The following is a 19635-nucleotide window of genomic DNA, read 5'->3' on the forward strand; positions in this document are numbered from 1 at the left end:
TTTGATGCTTGCCTTTCTGAATTAATTGATCTGAAACCATCTACATAAGTAGTGATATTACTGGGTTATTTTTTCAAATTACTCTGATAATTTACAATGATAATGCAACCTTTGAACTGGTCATTCAGTAGGAACTCAAATACTTTTTAGAGTTTATTCCAGCTATTGCATCGTCTCTCTTGTTGGCATTCCTATACTGTAGACATGGTTTGGTTATCTCTAGATCCTGCTTTTCACGCCTGTGATACACAGGCTAAGACGCGTCGAAAGATAACGGTGTCCATGGCGACCGCGCCGACAACACCGCCCACGAAAAAACTCCGATACAGTGCATAGATTGCATTTCAAACAGTTATAATGAGAAGGGGACCTGCACCTGCCTGAATTTGCATAGAAAGGCCTGCGGTAAGTTTCTATCGTTTTGCAAAGGAGTGCATGTCGTGGATTCCATGCTACTAGTAAGGCTTGTTCCGTAAAGTCTTTTTACAAGAACTAATGCCCTGCTAAGCCGAAAGGCGCTATCTCAATCAGAGTAAATTTTGAGAAAATCAACTTTTTGTAAATTATACATTTTCACCTTTAAAAACAAACTTTCTTAAAGATGTTTAAACTTATATATACATAATTTTGACCATAGAAATTATTTACATATCGAGATTTTACATTAAATTCTCGTATTTTATGTGGCTAAAAAAGAGGAACTTAAACATTGAGATACTGCTTTTAGCCTTAATTTAGTCATAGACCGCTCCATACAAATATATATACATATTATTCGACATAAATACCTTTATGAAGCCAGTTACTACGAATCTAAGTGACCACCTCGCCATCAAAGGGGAATTAAGATTATTACGTAATAGATCTAACATAAATAACTCCAAGATATGCACTAGGTCTTTCTCTGTGATTAATCAGCCAATTTTTACGGAGGCTATACATAGTGTTGATTGGAACTACATACTCGCCAAAAACACGAACGCTATTTAACTTGCGACTTCTATAATTAATATTATAGTTAATCAGTTCGAGATCTGTTTTCCTTTGCGCATGAGAACGATAAGTGACAGGCGTAACTCGTCTTGGATTAGCACAGATGTGAAATTATATAAGTCTTTATTATTCGACATGATAGAATTTAGTAATACACACCCAAATTAAACTCAATAAATAAAATTATACATGACATGAAAATTCATTATGACAATTTAATTAAAAATAATAAATCTAGTCACTACAATAATATAATTCAATCTAGCACTAATACATCTAAAGCCATGTGGAATGTTATAAATAAGGAACGGGGAAAGCATAACAGCCCTATTTTAGATGTGACAGACGTTGTTCTAAAAAATGATGGGACAAAGTTTAGTTGTAAAAAACATGCATTAGATGCTATGAATTGTAGGTTTCTGGGTACGGCGGAGGCGTGCGGGGCGCCGCGAGCTGATGTTGCCTGCGCCCTGCGCCACTGCGCGATGCACGGCCCGCCGCCGCCGCGAACTACTTGTTTACCCTCCGCCTTTTTACAGCGGATGAGGTACACCGGCTAGTTTCTTCATGCATTCCACCTAAGGCTTCAAAGGACGTTTATGGAGTAAGCATGAAGCTGGTAAGGCTTGCGCCAATCCCATTAGCTTTTGCGATGGCAGAACTCTTTAATCGCTGCATAAAAGAAGGCACTTACCCAGATCCGCTCAAAATAAGTAAGGTCGCTCCTATCTTCAAAGGGAAGGGTAGCAGAGGGGATATGGATGGCTATAGACCGGTATCAATAATCCCGGCGATAGCTAAAATATTCGAGCATGGCCTAAGTTCCCGTCTCTCTCAGTTCCTAAAAGAGACTAATAGTCTATCTGAGAGACAGTATGCGTACCGTGAGGGCCGATCCACTACATCTCTGTCCCGTGAACTGGTACGGCGCATAGTAGCTGCCAGAGAGAGTAAGCAGCAAGTCGCCGTCTTGTGCTGCGACCTCTCGAAGGCATTCTATGTGGCCGACCATGCAGTGCTTACAGGCTAGCTGCGCCACTATGGCATTCACGACAAATCGTTGTCCTTGTTCACGAGCCTACTCCAGAATAGGACACAAGTTGTGGTAAGTGATGGTGGAAAAGTGAGGTCGGATCCATTGGGCGCACAGATGGGGGTTGCGCAAGGATCGTCAGTTTCTAATTTGCTTTTTTCGCAGCTCTTAAACGACCTGCCAGACGCTATAAAAGCTGGCGAGGTATTAATGTATGCTGACGACGTTGCTGCAATTGTTACTGCTCCAAATGTCGATGGCGTCGAGAAGGCGTTAAACGAAGCAGCGGCGCAGCTTGCCCATTGGTTTAGAACCAATGGCTTGGCTCTTAACCTACGGAAGACGCATTTCATGCAATTTGATTTATCAGGTCGTCAGGCAGCGCCGCTGGCAATAAGAATCGAAGAAACGCTACTCGATCAAACTACTAGCTCAGCTTTCCTGGGCTTTGAAATAGACTCGGGCTTGAAGTGGGATCGTCATGTTGACAAACTGTGCGGGAAAGTAGGCAGCGCGTGTTTCGCCCTAAGTCAAGTCGTCAAGTCTGTGACTCCGGAGGTAGCCCGTACATGTTATTTTGCTACAGTTCACTCTCTAATACAGTACGGGGCGGAGCTCTGGGGGCGCTGCGCTGAGTGGGAGAGAGTTTTTCGCCTCCAGAAACGTGCCATGCGCATCATCTCACGAGTGCCGCTAAATGCTCCGGCGAAGCTCCTGTTCAAAAAACTAGGCATTCTCACATTACCCGCAGTAGTATTTATGCAAGTGGCTGTGTACGTGCGTGAACACCTTACGTCCTATAAAACGAACGCAATGGTACACAAGTACAATACGCGAAACGCACGCAAGCTCGTGGGTATTAGCCGCAAACTTGCGAAGTCGTCCAAGCTAACTCACGTGATGGGCCCAACGGTCTACAACAAGTTGCCAAGCATTGTCACTGAGGCTACAAGTCTGCATAGCTTTAAACGCCGTCTAAAACACTGGCTTATTGAGCGCTCGTTCTATAATTACAATGAATTTTTAATGTATAATGGCAGCTAGTCCTTTTACGCTTCTAATTAGATACATATAGTTATATATTAATCATGCTGAATTTTATTATTTTTATATTGCTATTATGGATGTTATAATAATTTCAATGAATTTGTGACTTTACTATTTATGTACTTAATGAATTATTGTAATTTTTAATGTAAGTTATTTTACTGTTATTTTAATATGATGTAACTTAATCGATGAACTTTACTGTATAGTAATTTGATGTTATTCAGCAACTGACTTGTAAATTGGCTTTATAAAATAAATGACTATGACTATGACTATGACTATGATGGTTGGTAATAAAAAAAAACCCCGCCAAAAAGACATCCTATTAGCAGGGATTAAACAATTTTAAAATATATTTATTTTTTGTACATTTAATGGTAATGAATTCCACTGGGACTATTTCTTTTTCTTGGAGGTGGCTGTAGTTTGTCTAATTTCAAGAATTTTGCGCCTACAATGTTAGCCTTAATTGATTCATTAACGAAACTACTTTGTTCAAAAGCTAATGTCAAAACTGACCTAATATAAGGTCGTGGTGACAACCGGTAAGGTTTGTATTGGGTTGTGCGTGTAGTCTTGCCACTAATAAAAGTTATCTATCATATTTTTTTTGGTTTTAACATTTAAATACTAACACATTAATTATGAATTTGTTATACCTACCTGTACTACGAAAACACTTTCGATCTTAGTCAACATATTACAATGACGTGCGGTTAATTGCATGTTTAACTAGCTTTAATAAAGTAGATTGCGAAGTTTAAAATCAATATAACCACCATGCAAATGAGAAACTGGAGAAGTAATGCTGTAAAACTTACCCTAATACCGATACACATTTAAAATATATACATAATACTTATATATATAATACTTATATACATAATACTTCCTTACTTTAACACCACAAAACCTATTTGCTTCCTGTCGCAAACGAAACAAGCAATTAAATTATCGTTTTGAATGTGTAACGTAATGTCTAAGTGCGATGTGATTCTTAATATGAAAGACTTTAAAGTCCATTATAACACGTAGGGACAATGTGGTTTAGCCGTATCACAATTTTCAGAGAAATAACAATATCGACAGTTACTAAGCAGTTTTATTAAGCGTAAAAGCGCTAACTCCGAAACGAGTTCAAAAGATGAACTTAAGATCTTGTTGCTTTCAAAATTCTATAAAAAAGATTTCGACCATTTCTAGCCAGTTACAGCCATGTCAATATACGACTAAAAGGCGTATCTCAAACTTAGCGCCTTTCGGCTTAGCAGGGCTTAATCACTACATAGTATACAATAAAATCGCTTCCTGCTGTCTGTCTGTCCCTATGTATGATTAGATTTTTAAAACTACGCAACGGATTTTAATGCCGTTTTTTTAATAGATACTGATTTCAGAGGAAGGTATTTATAATTTGTAAAGGTTATGGGTAAATTATTTGAACTACCCGTGCAAAGCCGGGGCGGGTCGCTAGTGATTAATAATGCTGACTTTGGTAGGTATTTCTGGTTTATTAACTTTCATATTTTAATATATCATGTGGTATAGGTACTCTTAAGCCTTTATTTACAACATTTATCAATTATTTTATTTTGTAATGTGAGCAGGAGCAATATTTTTCCTTCAAGTCCCATATAAAATCTTGCGAGCACCATATTCGGATATATTTGCACCTGACACCAATATTTTTCATTTCACTAGTTAATTATTCCATAATTTCAGGAATGTCATTAAATTCCACTTCTGATAATGCTAAACATAAAACCCTTTGTAAAAGTTTGGCAAAATTATATGGGTTTTAATATTTTCATATCATGCTATTTCGATTTTGTATGAAAGAAGGAGCCACTTTATTTCTTTTTTTATGTATATATTTTGATCATATTCTGTCGCCAATTTGAGGTCTTAGTAATGATTTTACCTTCTTCTTTGGAATCTTGGACCTTGTTATGACTGTGATATATTTTTACTATTTATTCTGCGAATACGATATATTAGTGGCAAATCAATCAAAAGTTTCGCAAATAACAATTTCTTCATTTTTGCATTAGGGTGCAGTATGTGTATATGTGTGTATCAAAATGGTTTATTTAGAAATTAATCACTAGTCAAGCGTTATATTAATAACATAGTTACCTACAGATAAAATATTTTAGTTCATCAGAAAGTTTTTTTATCTTAATGTGTTCATGTAAAAAAACTTTACGGGACAGGCCTATTAGAATGATAAGATAAGCCTCACTGCGATGATCGTAGAAGATTTAGGTACTTTCTACAAAATAAGTTTTACAACTTCAAAATATGTACCAAGATATTTTTTGTAGTCACTGACCAAGGTATATTCAATTAAATACTCCGTATAATAGACCCAAGTTGTAAAATGTAATTGTGCTTGCCCGGTTTTTTTACATTCGAGATCATAAACGTTCTCCTTTATCATATTTATTAAAAGCGTAATACACGCGCTAATAGCGGCGGTTTCTATGCAAATTATCAATACAATGAAATTGAAACAAAAGCGTTCCCCTAACGACAGTTTGCGCCTTTGTTAATGTTATAATAAAATAGTAATTTTTAACGACACTTGAATTAGCTCTCGGATTGTAAAGTGGGGTGTTTGTGACGAATTTTCGGCGGCGGCGGCGGGGCCGATGTATTTGTAACGACACTCTAGTTCTGGGGTTGTGAACATTTGATGGTCAAGAAAAAATAACGCATTTAGAAAATAAAATCACTTAAATAAGCGATATTTACTACGGATTAAAAATACACTTTGTTATTATGGTGCAAATGCTATGCAATTTTCGGTCGAGAATAGTAGGTATAAGATACTCCAAGTGAAAATTATTTCTTTATTCTTCATGTGCCAAGGGGTTTTCGAGGAAAGTTAAACCGTACAATTGAAGTAGTAAATCTAAATCCACAGATGTAGAATTACATTAACGTTACATTCTAGACCTGCGTTAAAAACAGCGCATACCAAGCTTACATATTTCCTATATAGGAATATAGGCGCCTACGATAACAATCAAATACTCATACTCACTATTGGTAAAGGGGTTGAAAGTTTGTATGGAGCACAAACATTTTTGTGAGTGCGGTACTGGAATCTTTCTATAAAGGCATATTATTAAAATAAAAGAAAAGTGATTCCAACGTTTTTAAAACTTCATCCCCTTAAACAGTTAAAAAGGAGTTGAAAGTTTGTATGGGGATCAAATATTTTTGTGAGTGCGGGACTTGAATCTTTGTATAAGGGTATATTATTAAAATACAAGGAAAGTAATTTCAGCATTTTTAAAAATTCATCTCTTAAAAGGGTTAAAAAGGGGCTAAAAATTTGTATAGGGTTAAAATTTAATTTTAAGGTAGGAATTTGCAACTTCGTTAAAAAGTATTTCATTAAAGGAGAAAAAAATCTAATTTTAGTGTTTGTGAAAATCCATCTCTGGTGGTGGTGGTTAAAGGGGTTGAAAACTAAACATAAAAACTATTGTAACTGTATTTTTTTTGTTTGCGATGGGAGGTGTATGGTGGTAAGTTAGTACATAAGTTACATATAAGTATCTAGATACGAGTATAGGTTGACAACGGAACAGTATATAAACCGCTGTGTCGAATATTAAAGCATGCATAAGCTATCCGAACTTGGTTGTTTTACTACATAACACCCTACCTCTACAGTTTGTATGGCGGTTAAACATTTTTTTAAGTGCGGGACTTGAATCTTTGTATAAAGACATAATTATTATTAGAATAAAAGAAAAGTAACTTTAGCGTTTTTAAAAATTTATCCCCTAAAGTGGTCAAAAGTGCGTTGATAGTTTTTAGGGGTCCCAATTTAATTTTAAACTAGGTACTTGGACCTTCGTATAAATATATTTAATTAAAAGAGCAGAAAACTTATTACAGCGTTTTTGAAAATTCATCCCCTAAGGCGGTAAAAAGGGGGTGAAAGTTTGTATGAAGATCAAACATTCTTTTGAGTGCGGGACTTGAATCTTTGTATAAAGGCATATTATTAGAATACAAGAAAAGTTATTTCAGCCTTTATACAAACATTTGAGTCCCGCACTCAAAATAATGTTTGATCTCCATACAAACTTTCCACCCTTTTTCACCGCCTTAGGGGATGAATTTTTAAAAAGTCATATTATTAGAATACAAGAAAAGTTACTAGACTTATATTGACCAGGATATAGACCGTGATTACCTTTTGTATTATTTGTGAGCTCCCGATATTTCGACAATATCGAAATCGAATATCGGGAGCTCACAAATAATACAAAAGGTAATCACGGTCTATATCCCGGTCAATATAAGTCTAGTGAAACTAACCGTGAATCATTCAAAACTCAAGAAAAGTTATTTGAGCCTTTTTAAAAATTAATCTCCTAAAAGGGTTAGAAAGGGGTTGAAAGTTTGTGTAGGGTTCAAATTTTATGTTAAGGATTTGTAATAGATTCAAATGAAAACTTCTTAGAAAGGCATAATAGCCAATTTACAAAAAAAGTGATTTTAACGTTTTTGAAAAAGGGTTGATCCCTTAAAGTTAAAAATTCATCTCCTTAAAGGGCTAAATAGGGGTTGAAAGTTTGTAAGGAGTTCAAATTTTATTTTAAGCTAGGAACTTGAAACTTTGTAAAGGTATTTCATTAAAAGAGAAGAAAGCTGATTTCAGCGTTTTTCAAAACTCATCCTCCAAGGTGACAGGGTGCCAAATAAACCCTTTAGGTTGAAAACTTGTATTTAGATCAAACATTATTGTGAGCGCGGGACTTAAATCTTTGTAACAAGGCATATTATTAGAATTCAAGAAAAGTAATTTCAGCGTTTTTAGGGTTCCGTACCCAAAGGGTAAAAACGGGACCCTATTACTAAGACTCCGCTGTCCGTCTGTCCGTCCGTCTGTCCGTCCGTCTGTCCGTCTGTCCGTTTGTCCGTCTGTCCGTCTGTCTGTCTGTCTGTCACCAGGCTGTATCTCATGAACCGTGATAGCTAGACAGTTGAAATTTTCACAGATGATGTATTTCTGTTGCCGCTATAACAACAAATACTAAAAACAGAATAATATAAATATTTAAATGGGGCTCCCATACAACAAACGTGATTTTTTTTTGCTGTTTTTTGTTTTCGTAATGGTACGGAACCCTTCGTGCACGAGTCCGACTCGCACTTGGCCGGTTTTTTAAAAATTCATCCCCTAAAAGTAATAAGGGGTTGATAGTTTGTATGAGGATTAAGATTTTATTTAAGTTAGGAAGTTAAAACTTCGTAGGCGCGTTATTAAAAAAGAAGAAAACAAATTTCATCGTTTTTGAAAATTCATCCCCCAAGGTAGTGAAAAAGGGGTTGACAATTTGTATGGAGGTCAATCATTTTTATGAGTGCGAGACTTGAAGCTTTGTATATGGGCATATTTTTAGAATAAAAGAAAATTCAGCGTTTTAAAAAATTCATCCCCTAAAAGGGGATAAATTTAATAGAGGTCGAAAGTTTGAATCCATTACAAATGCTTTAAAACTTCTTAGAAAGGCATAATACATATAAGATTACAAAAAAGTTACTTTATTGTTCTTGATAATTCAACCCCTAAGGGGGTTCAAAAGGGGAAAGAAGTTTATTTGTGGTACGAGTTTCTATTTCTATTTTCGTCTGGTCTATTCGAATAGAGGAAAACTGATATCACCGTTTTTGAAAATTAGTTCCCTAAGTTGGTGAAAAAAAGGTTTAAAGTTTGCATCGCGCGGGAGAGAATTTTTTTTTAAATAGTGGACTAGTTTTATTTTAGTTTTTAGCGTGGTTTAGTTGATAGTTAGGGGCTTCAAACTTCGCAGGGTGTGACAGACAAATCTCATGCGTTGTGAAATTATTAACAAAATAATGATTAACCGTCCCCTTGCATTGCTATCTTTTGCTGCATAATGTTCTATGCTCATGTAGATTAGATAACCACCAACATACAAATCCTATACAAAAGTCGCGCGCAACAGCTAGTCATGGAATATATGTTGCAAAAGCAAATAATTTACGCAATCTCATATTATTTCTAAATTCGACACGTCCAATGACACTGGACATCATTCTGATTTTCGACGCACTTGATATTTGACAGACAATTTGTACATTGTAGGTCTGTGAGCCTGAATAAGAAATTTGACCCTTTGACTGGGTTTTAAGACGATAGTCGCTGATGTGTCCTTGAGCGTCTCAGAGTCTCTGTACCCGCACCCCGCTCACTGCGATCGTACGTGAATTTACCACAACGAGGTTCAAAGAATAAGCTACAGCCCAGAGGCGCGCGGTTGGCGCTATACTCGTATTTGTGTATCTTTTGCAGATATTTTGTCGTTTGAGTATGAGTAGATCATGCGTTTAGTGGAGGTCGTAAATTATAATAAAATATATTCCCTTATGCATTATACTTAGCAAGCCTCAATTAACAAGTTTGGGAACAAATCAAATTATTTTATTAAAATATTTTGATGTTTTTTTTTTTAAGTAGTCATACTACTATATAGAAATTAAAAACTGTAATAGATGTCATATATTAAAGAAAAAGTGACGAAGCCCTCCAGTGTGCAGTGTGTGTGTGTGTGGCGGGGTGGCCTAGGGGTTCATGGCGTTAGCCGCGATAGCTAGACGCCGGTTCGAATCCGGCCTTCACCACTGGAGGGCTTCGTCACTTTTTCTTTAATATATGACATCTATTACAGTTTTTAAGCCTCAATTAGTTAATTTGTGTTTTATCTGTTTCTTACAAATACATACCTAAGTCAATTCGACTGATTAAAATTTATAGCTAGAGCTTGGTATGTAAAATTGAGGCGTAGTGTGTTTTTTTTATACCACGTCGGTGGCAATCAAGCATACGGCCCGCCTGATGGTAAGCAGTTCTACGGTAACTATGGATGCCTGCAACACCGGAGATATAGTCCGGAGGTGTAGTCGGGTTATTTTATAGTCATTTTTTATCCGTAGGTAATAAATAAATATAAATAATGCCATTAATAGTTAACTTATAAAATTAAGTACCTACTACCTAGTCTACCTACATATAAAATTTTGGGAACTAGTGTTAAACTAGTATTATTTTTCGTAAGTTCGAAGTTTTCTCAAACATTACGTGGGAATATCATTGTGGGAAATTTTTATTACAAGCGCGCCACAACCAAATCAGCGCTCTGCAGTTTTTTATTTTTTGGCCATAATAACTCCGATATAGTGGTTAACGGCTATGTATGATGAACCCCCGTGGACGTCAGCTGCCGCTCCGTTGGTGGGTTGAGGAATGGCAGCCAGCAAAAAAAAGCAAAAAAAAATTGTCATCGCCTCCCGCATGATACTTTGTCAGATGATAGTTTATATGCTAATGCGAATAAAAAAATCGTCAGCCGGTTGTATCTCGGTGGAAGGTCAGCTGGTCACATGAACATGTAAGAAAAATCTTTTCAGTCATCGCATCCCATTTCATTATACTTTGTCAGATGGTAGTTTAGAATTTAGATGATATTGTTAATAAAACAAATCGTCGGTCGGTTCTATCGCGGTGGAAAGACCGTCAGCTCTTAAAACATTATTGTTAGCTTAAAAATAATTTTAATTGATTTAGCCGTTAAGTAGAAATAACCAAAGTTAGCCGCAAAATGGCCCGTTGTATTATTTTTATTACGGTGAAACTATAAATTTCAAGAAAAATATTAAATGTTACAACTGTTGAACAATAAATAAAGATTCATAGCTATATATTTTTTTCATAATTTTTTTGTTTACCCATTTAGAAGAAATACGCTCTAGACCGTAACAGTAAGTAAGTATATAGTTTCTGAATTAAAGAGGTATTATTTACCATTATAATAATTTACCACCTCCACGAAATGCAAAGTCTATTCGTATCTGAACAAGAAAACATTTGTAAAATACGAACTAACTATTACATTATAGCATAGGTACTCGTATTATCGTTGCGGTGGTATAATAGTTATAAGTAGTACGTTTGATTTTTTCCTTTCGCCTTAATTTATAGTTTCGCCAAAAAAAAATACGACAGGCCGTTTTGGCCTTTTTACTAAACGGCTTAAGAGGCCGGTGTCGATTTTAGTCGCAAAAATGTAAAATTGATAGATTTAGTCGGTGAAATTGTACACCGTTTGTTACCTAATTGAAATAACAAGTACTGGTTTCTATTAGCACGTCTTCTTATCTTACCTTTTATCAGATCAATTTTTTGAAAACAGACTCACTAAATTAGTAATGTTGGCTTTTTTGATGGACGTTTAGGTAAACGCGCGTAAAGCACTGATTTTGTCGGTCTTATTTGTAAATTTCGTAAAGTTTGGACGGCTAAACATGGTAATTTTGTATTACACATATCCTGTACTTGACGTTTATCAGACTACATTTTTATTATTATGACTTTGAAGTAGTGTAAATGAAAGTTAGACGAAATCAATTTTCTCCAGAAATTACTTCAAAACAAGTGACAATTTCTCTGAAAATCGACTTAATTTCAACAAAATTTTGATACTTAAACAATCTACTACATTTGCTGAAACTATTCATATACATCAATTTGTATAATTTACCACCATAAATTTTTGATGAATTTTTAAAAACTACCCCTTCTTTTCATATATTACCGGTGACGCACGCTCGCGACCTGATTATTAAAAGGCAAGATGAGAAGACGTGCTAATATAAACCAATACTTGTTATTTAGATATTACGTAACAAAACGTGTATAATTTCAACGACTAAATCTATCAATTTAAAATTTTTGCTCCAAAATCGACTACGGCCCCTTAATCAATTGTTAGGGTCACGATTTATAAATAGTTTATATTTGGATTATGCCTACTTTCATTTATGATTAGCTTATAAAAGAATATCAATTGACTCTTACTTGTCACTGTTCGTTTTCATCAATAACCACCACCAATCAATTGGAGATTACCCAATCTTGCAACACAATTAAAAAAAAAAAAACTTAAAAATGAATAAATAAATATCTATATACAACGTAAATTGATAGCTTATATTTATCAATTAATTATTGTTTTGTTAGGAATCGAACTTTATTCAAAACGTAAAAATGGCAATATGTCCGCGCATGTTAGAAAACTTTTATTTTTATATTTCAAATGAAGCTTTCTCAAACATAAGTGGAAATATTGTCATTATTTTCGTTATAATAGGCTGCGAAACACCGTGTTAGGCGCGCTAAAGCGCGTCAGAATCAAATCAACTTTCTGCAGTTATTTAGTCTTTGGCCACAATAACTGCAATTTTATTGCACTTGGGCTCAGCACGAGCATACAGAGTAAAAGGAAGGCACGGAGCGACGAGCGACACAGCCTCCTCGTCTCAAAGCTAGCACACGACTGCCGGCCACGCTTTTTTCGAGCTGCATATGCACGAAATGTTGAATAATATTCGATTTCTTTAAAAAAAATATTATTTTTTAACATTATGAAACGTTGCATTTGTAGTGCCTGTTAAAACATTTATTTTAGGTTAAAAATAACTTTAATCGAATAAACCGTTTAGGAGATATAAGCAAATTTAATCGCAAAACGACCTGTCGTAATGTTCCTTTTATGGAGAAACTATAAGTCATAGGGAAGAAGTCAAACGTTAGGAATGTTGTACATGAAATGGAGATTAATATATATTTTTTTCATAATTTTTTGTTGAACCGTTAAGCAGATATATACTCTAGAAAGTAAGAGTTTACGGCCAACAATAGCGACTAGCGCCTTATTGACCGGGATATGGACCGTGATTACGTTCTGTATTGTTTTTGAGCTCCCGATCCGATTGGATTTTAACATATTTAAGCCCGTTATAAAAAAAAATTGTAGTTCTTATTAGGGTTCCGTACGCAAAGGGTAAAAACGGTACCCTATTACTGAGACTCAGCTGTCCGTCCGTCTATCTGTCTGTCCGACTGTCACCAGTCTGTATCTCATGAACCGTGATAGCTAGACAGTTGAAGTTTTCACAGATGATGTATTTATGTTGCCGCTATAACAACAAATAGTAAAAACAGAATAAAATACATATTTAAGTGGGGCTCCCATACAACAAACGTGATTTTTTTGCCGGGTTTTGCGTAACGGTTTTTTTTACTATTATGTCGCCATGCATGATTTATGTATTCATGCCAAATTGCAGCTTTCTAGCACTAACCATCACGGAGCAAAGCCGCGCACGGACAGACAGACGGACATGGCAAAACTATAAGGGTTCTTAGTTGACTACGGAACCCTAAACAGGTAATACCTATTTGCTTTCGGCTGGTCAACATCTCACGCTAATAATGACGTGACGCGAGCGCGTCAGTGTGGCTGCTCTACATTTTCATACGAGTAAAACACACATTACATTTCTTTTTACCCCATTTCGCCAACTGACGACTTAATAAGTGAGGAATGCTATTTACTGAGACCACTTAGTTAACATGAATTAATGCAACTTTTTCGCAATGCTTTCACTTAAAATAGTGTTGCTAAGATTTTTTTTTAAATAAACGAGTGTTGATTTCAAATATTCAAATAGCTTACAATACCTTAAGAGTCCCCGGCAAGCTTGGTTCTCCATACAAACATAGTTACGCTCTCATTTTAAAACAACTAGCTAGATTGCTCTGAAACTGTACTTACAATAGGATAAGGTATATCTAGGTCTGTAATTAGTTTAGGTAGCTTCAAATCCCATGGTTTAAAAAATACAGCGAATTTGTTTTTCATACAAAACTTGTGTTTGCTCTATTTTGTATGTTATATACTAGAGCTATATAAACTAATTAGAGACCTAGATGTACTTCATGTCATTGTATGTGCAATCCAACACCTAGTTTTAAAAAGAGAACGAATTTCCGTTTGTATGGAAAAGTGAAATTCGGCCGAGCTTGCCGGGGACTCTTAATAGCTCACCATATTATTATGAGAAAATCACGATACAGACCTCGACCCGGATTACCGGCTTTGTGTATAATCAGTAATCCCACTGTGTTACTGAGGTGTAACGCAAACCTCGATTACGATATTGAAATATAAAAGTATACTTTTCATACGCTTTTTATGCGCTAATACGCAGTAGGTAATTAAAAAAAAAGAGAAGTCAGTGCTCATCTAGCTGTCACATCATCATTTACTAGATAAAAAATGAATTTGTAACCACTCAAAATGCCTAGCGTAGCCGTGACTAAGCTTCTAACAAAAGACACGTTTGGAATCAAAAATGTTCACAATCACAGTTAAATCGAGGGTGGTTAAATGGCTCCGTTGGAGGGGCGAGGCGCGATATAATCGAGATGATTATGATAAATGACTACTTTTATGTGGGAGCGAATTGCAAGTGAAGCCAATGCGAAGCGGATTCCCGAAGCTTCTTACATAAGTAAGAATGACTGAAAAGATCTATCACAATCGTTGTCAGCAATTGCTACGAATTTATTTGCGAAATTCATACTTATCTTTGTTTACGTTGTAACTGAGTTGAAATCTAGTAAGACATGGACAAGTTGCTTACAATTGCATTCTCGTGCATGTTGTGCCTAGCGATAAAATGTGCTGCGGAATATCTAAGCGCACTGTAAATCGACGAAACGAAAGAACGAGGATTAAGTTAAGAATAGCTGTCGTTTTAAAATTTTAATGTAAACGTGTGGCGCTGCATAGTACGGCAAATAGATACCCGTTTATGTAACAGAGAGTTAATGTTAGACAACGTCACGTATATCATTATTATTGATGCGAAATTGATGATTCTTGGATGAATTATTTCTGTGATTTTAACTCGAGGGGCACGTGGAACGCACACTCCGGGAGTGTACGGTTGCACGCTCAACGCTGCGATGTTAGCAAAAAAAATCACTAAGTACCTGATAAGTTTTGTAACGTATTATTTTTCTCGCGATGATGGTAAGATTGGTAAGGTAAACGATGTATAAATATTTTTGAATAGAAAAATACAAACTTCACAAAGCAAGAAATAAAACTATGAAAACGGATTATACCGCGTATATTGAATTTATACTACATCCCGACGTTTCGAACCCGTCAGCGTTCGTGGTCAACGGGTGACTGAAGAAAAGCTACAATGTGCAAAAATACCCACATCCAAAAATAAAGAATCATAATAAACTATAAACTTGAAGGTTGGTTGTACATGCAAAATCGGTTCATAAGGCTAGTTATACATACAATACAACTATTTTCAAGTAAATATATACGGAACAAAGCTACGCCGGCTCTAACCTTACACCTCTGACCAGAGAAGATTTAATTCCCTCCTACAAGAGACCGGCAAGAAACTCGGCGGGACACATCTTTTCAAAACATAGTATACACAGAACGTCCAACATCATCCAACACATAGGTCTCACAGTCTATGTGTCGGTTGTTCTTTTATCAGATGGACTACAGGATTCGATTATTAGAAAACGCTGTTCAAAAGAATATAGGCACGGTGTACCATACCTATAATGCTAAAAGTCATAGGCAACCCAACGTTATACCAAAGAGGATATAATAAGATAGAGCGGCACTGTCATAGTAAATTTTGTAACAGCTGTAAATTCACTGCCATCTATCGACATACTTTAATACTAAAAATAAAGATTTATAAAATAGTATTTTATACAATCGTGATATAATAGAGAGCTTTTCAGTCGAGTACCGTGTTTAAGCAACGAAGCTTGCTGAGTTGCTTAAGTTAAGGTACGAGATTGAAAAGCTTGATTATATCACTATTGTATACAATATTTTTTCTACGAGATAAAAAAATAATACTTTCAACTAGTAGAATCATATACTTAGGTAAACAAACCAAAAGTATACAGCTAAGACACGCGAGCTCCCGCAGCCCGCGATACCTTCATACTCGTACGCGCCCCGGCCGCCGGGCCCGGCGCCCCCGGCGGGTTGGTCAACGACACCTCCTCGTAACTCATGAGGCCCTGGTACCTGCTCCGCGCTAAATTCAATTTTAAGACAATTGTTTTACTCGATTGTGGCCACCGTAGCCTATGGAGACTAACAAGCAACGCTAAGCGGTTATCGTAGGATATGGATGTTGCTATATGAAGGGTGTCACATGCGCGTTTATGACTTATGAAGCAATTGTTGGCCAACCACAAAGCAGATGCGACGCAGCAGCGTGTTTAAGTAGGCTAATTTGCATTGAATCGAGTCTCCTTAAACAAGAAATATTTTACTGAAATGTATGAAGTTCTATTTTCAAAATTTTTATAATTGACTAAACCGTATCGATAAAATTCTTATGCTTGAGTCGGAAGTACCATAGACTATACAACGTTGAAAAGAGTAAGGTTGTAGTGTTTCATATGAAGTCATAATACACAGATTATACTCGACTACGTTAAAATGTATTCAAATATGGATAAATGTATTTTTTTATTTGCATTAATTATTTTTATACGATTTTGACCCATGTTCTTTCACCGATATGCGTTAAAATTATAAATAACAAACGAAACCGTCAACGCCCTCTATACGAGAGTAGGCCAAAACTAGTGGCGCCCTCTGATCGAGTATCAAATTTTCGTGATTTTCGAGGCACGTTTTTTCCTTAGACTGTATCCATCTATTACGGAGTTATATCTATCTTTGGTTATACATATACCGATTGTACTCTTATAATGCAGTTTGATATCCACTAATTATTACAAAAAAGTGCTGCTTGAAATCGATATTCATTTAATTTAAAAGAATTACCATATCATGCATGACCGGATTTTTTCGTGCCCACACTTTACCTATAAGTAATCAAAACAAGTTCAAAATCCTGTTTTATTCTTGAAAACTAGCCTAGAAGTTTATTGAAATAAAAAACTATTCGACACCTGTACATAACGTCACAAATCAAGTTATATCCCGTGAACTCGCAAATAGAATTCTGGAAAGTGATTACGTTTTCAATTTGCGATCGAAATTGGTAGGACGAACGGCCCGGCCTTCAGTTTCGAGTTATGCCTCGCTATGATTGTTTTCGTGTATTTGCTTGAATGGGTTTCCGTTCAAGTTGTCAAGTTTGTGTTTGGATGAACATGCCTAGTTTATTTACTTGTGTTATCGTACGTTAATGTCATTCCTACTTATTTATCTTACGCTTCAAAATATCGAGTTGTTCTCATATCTATCTTTGTTCTTGTTCTTATATCGAGTGTCGCAGGCATTTTGTAACGCAGGGTACTACGTAGGCGAACAACAACACGCGGGGTGAATTGATCCTTTGAAACCTCATTTAAAACTACGTGTTGGATTGTAATGAAACTTAGCACATACAATGACATGAGGTATATCTAGGTTTGCCGCGGCATTTATGTTAAATTAGTTCTTTTACCACGCGTGGCGCTGCACATGAAAACTACGAAAAACGCTGGGGTGTCCATTAAATCTGGAGTTCGTTGGACTGTTGCGCTTCGGGCATCTGAAGCTACCTAACGAACCTAACCTACCCACCTATTGATTTAGTGTGACATCCGTGAAAACATTACACTTTGAAGCGTTAAGTTATGAAAGAAATGTTTTTGGAAATGAACAGTGCGGTGGGACCATGGTAAAAATAAATTGCCTACCCGGGCTACCCGTAGACCCACTGGCGAACCCTATTTAGAACGGTGAGACAACTGGTAAAAAAATACCCGTGGACCCACGTGGGTCAAAGCAGTGGGACCACGGTTAAAACGCGCGTGAGGATTGTGGTGTGGTATGAAAGTTAATATAAATTTATAAAACAGCAAACCATGGTCACCCTCACACAACCATCACGTTTACGTTGACACTATAGCGCACTAACAATTTGACTTCGGCAATTTATAAACGTGAAAACGTTTGTAAATTGACGACGCCGTTTGTATACGGCGGATTCTTACAATTTGCAAACGCCGTTTGTATACGGCGGATTCTTACAATTTGCCTGCGACATCTGTATAAGATTAATTAAATTAAAAATATGTAAGTACTTAAATAATATGTATTTTTAAGTAAGAACTTACTTTTTTACGTAACGGTAGAGGAAAACCGAGGAAAAGGTGGATGGCCTGTGTGAGAGATGATATGAAACGAACGCGAGTGAATGATGAGATGACTGGCGAGAGAGAGGTATAGAAGAAAATGACATGCTGCGCCGACTCCAAATGAATGGCATAAGGGCAAGCGAATGATGATGAACTTACTTTTTTATAATACGACACTTTTATGAATTTATTTAAATTTTCCACTGTATTGCGAATTCAGACTTATATCATCTGTTTTTTAGACTTGACACAGCGATGTCTCGTTTTTATTTAGCGAGTCTGTCGAACAATAAGTCTCCCGCGGCGCGGCATGCTCTGTCGCCTCCCCGCGCGAGGTTCGCTATACATTCTCATGGCAAACACGGCTCCCTCACTGTTTGCTGTCCTGTCCTACAAAGCTTCTGCTGTACCTAAATATTGCTAGTCATGAAATAATTACAATGAGATATATTCTCCTAAGCAAAACTGCCTTGAAGTAGATATTTGTATTTGACAATCTTTAAGTCATTTGGTAAATAAAATTACCTGATTAAAATAGTACTTAATAAGATTGAAAAGCCGAGACCTTATAATAAAAAATATAAATAAGTCAATAAATGTACCTTTTTCCTCTTCGTTACTCTGTACCAGATTCGCATACTGTTTGTTGATAAGTGAATCTAGTGGATCGCACCCGAACCGAACCCCTTCAGCACGCTTTATTGAGAAGTGATTGCTGCACACCAAATGAACCTTACGATGTTAGCCTTTTCTACTGTAATTATGCGTCCATTACCAACACTAATCTCGCTGATAGAACACACTTTCATCACGCACAAAGCGAATTAAGCTTTATATGCACGCAATACAGTATCTTATGTAACGACCGTCAAACCAGACCACCGAGAATGGTATTTTTTTGACAACATCAAAATCGTTCTTATTACTTAAGCATTAAACCTAAAATCGCCAGTCATGCATGAAGGTAAGCCGAAAGCGACTCTAAGCCTTACAAGTTTACATCGGATTTTGATTTTCACTGCGCATAATGGTAGGGTGTAGCTAGAGGCTTGAAGGAGTTTAACGCGTGACGCACAAAAGGCCAAATCACGGCCCTCCCGACGGCGTCAAAGAGCGAATTTGTATTCCAATTATGACACCACCATGGACATCCGTCGATCAATAATAATGTTGGTCACTTTTTTATCTATTTTTGCCCTTAATTATTGTACATTGAAATATGAAATAAATGATCCTATACACATTGTAAAAACTATAATGCAGTTTAAAACATACTACATATACGAGTATTGGCATCAAACTGAAAACTGATGCGCTACAAAACTGACGTAATAGTAGATTATACACGGAGGGGATAAAGCACTGTTTTATGTCACGGGCGCGATATTGAATCCTGAGTAAATAAGGGACTCCAGATTTAACTCCCGAGCGTAGCGATGGTGTTACGAGTTAATTCCTGAGTGAAGCGAGGGAATTAAAACCGCATGAGTCCTGAGTGCAGCGAGGGTTTGGAGCT

The 19635-nt window shown here is 36.4% G+C and overlaps 1 protein-coding gene across 1 annotated transcript in view; it reads right to left on the reverse strand.

Annotated features, from left to right (window-relative positions):
- Positions 1–19635, reverse strand: part of LOC134754357 (DNA-binding protein D-ETS-3) — a 130348-nt gene that overhangs the window by 11378 nt on the left and 99335 nt on the right. The window lies entirely within an intron of this gene.

Source organism: Cydia strobilella, chromosome Z (genome assembly GCF_947568885.1).
Source record: "Cydia strobilella chromosome Z, ilCydStro3.1, whole genome shotgun sequence".
NCBI classification, from domain to species: Eukaryota; Metazoa; Arthropoda; class Insecta; order Lepidoptera; family Tortricidae; genus Cydia; species Cydia strobilella.